The following is a 1,924-nucleotide window of genomic DNA, read 5'->3' as shown; positions in this document are numbered from 1 at the left end:
CTGACTGGCTAGGAGAGTAAGTCAGAGATTCAAGGTCTACTTTCATTATAGGCTTAGAGCTATCTGAATATGTAGTTTGAAGATAAGGGGTGTTACAGGGTACACCCCCGAAGGACTAGAAGTCAGTTTGACTATATAAGTTTTTAGGTTTGGCTAAAATAAATACTTCCTATTTTGTAGGATAGATGATGAAACAAAAAATAAATCAGGTATCAGTATTTGCTATTCATAAAAAGACCAGTTCAAATATTTTCTCTCTGTCAGCAGAGAGAAACAACATATGTTTTTAAACAGCAAACACATTCAGCATAAAATCAGGTTGTCATGTAATTAATTTGTTTGTTTTGGAGGAGACATTATTTATATTTTTTAAAAATTAGAGTTATACATGACTTATAATAAGAATAAAATTTGCTTTGTTTGTAAATTCTAATTAGGACTGATATAACAAGGACATGCAATGAAAAAAATCAAACATAATCGATACTAATTGGTATAGATTTATACCACTAATCTGTCTTTGATCTTCAAAACTTCAAAAAATAAAGAACTTGGTGGCTAATAAATCAGAATCACAGAACTGGCCTGATTGATTAATCAGAGCTGCAAAATTACCCCGACCAACACCTGACCTACTCACTCCTCAGGGGAAGTCCCCTCTTCCCCCAAGGAGGACACTCCCCATGGTAAAAATAGGAGTAAAAACATGGTATGGTATAGTATGTAGTAAACTTAGACTAGTAGCTTAGTCACTCATTACCAATATCAACAATCAGGTCCATAATGCATTTGAATTTGCAGTACTGGTCCATAGCTCCCAATATAGAGGGCTCCTTAGCCCAAAATTGTGGTGAAGACATAGAACATGGGAGTATGACAGTCATTAGGGTATCTCAAGAGAGTAGGGTTTTTAGTTCCATGGTAGTTTTATGTAACCACATTCTCAATGTTTTCTGCTTGCTGTTGGTGAAAAACATCTTCATGAGATTTATAGCCTTATTTCATAAAGAACTGATTCATTATTCCCACAGAGAAATTTCTGTATAATATGGCATTTTTAGTTATCTTCTAATATTACTGTCTGATGTTCATCTCATCCTATTATCCTCTCCTCTATATAAGTCCCTTTCTCAAATTCCTGTTTTTTTTAATTGAAAATTCATACAATAGATCATGATTGCCACTTTCCTCTTTCATCTCATCCCAGATCTTTCCCACCTATTACACAGCATGACTTTTCTCTGTACAGTTAGAAACAGACAAACAAAAACAGAGATAAAACAAAAACAAAAAATAAAACATACAGGAAACACACACACCGAAAATAAAATAAAATTAAATAAATATCATACAATTTTAAACCATAGTATATAAATAAAAGACAAGTAAGGTTTAAAAGATGCTTAAAAAGAATAAGACAAAAAAATCTACAAAATTCCCTCAGAGTTCATGCTGTGTTGATCATCTACTGTGCAACATGCACCTACCTTTAAGTGAAGTTTATATATCCAGTAAGAGACCATGGAGAAAACTGATTTTTTCTTTTGCTAGCAGTTGTCAACTGAAGATGGTTGGTTGGTAGAATATGGGAGATTTTATCATCTACTTCCCCTTCCAGAGCTTGAATCCTATCTAGTTTTAACTGTGCAGCCTGGTGCATGCTGCCACCAGTGTCTCTATTAATTCATACTTGCTTCAGTCCTACTGTGTCTGGGAGACCTTTCCTTGCTGTTTTCCATTCCCTCTGGCTCTTAGCTCTTTCTGCAGCTGTCTTGTATATGCCTAGAAAAATTATCTGCCCCACTCTTCCCTGGTGTCTGTGTGTTAGAACTGTTTTTATACCTCTGTTATGAAAAAAGGTACAAGCATTGCACAGACATGGATTCTCTACATGTTAAAGAGTCATGAGTTTCTGTGTTAACTA

The sequence above is a fragment of the Mastomys coucha genome, unplaced genomic scaffold (genome assembly GCF_008632895.1).
Source record: "Mastomys coucha isolate ucsf_1 unplaced genomic scaffold, UCSF_Mcou_1 pScaffold23, whole genome shotgun sequence".
Classification (NCBI taxonomy): domain Eukaryota; kingdom Metazoa; phylum Chordata; class Mammalia; order Rodentia; family Muridae; genus Mastomys; species Mastomys coucha.
This window is presented reverse-complemented; position numbering follows the sequence as displayed.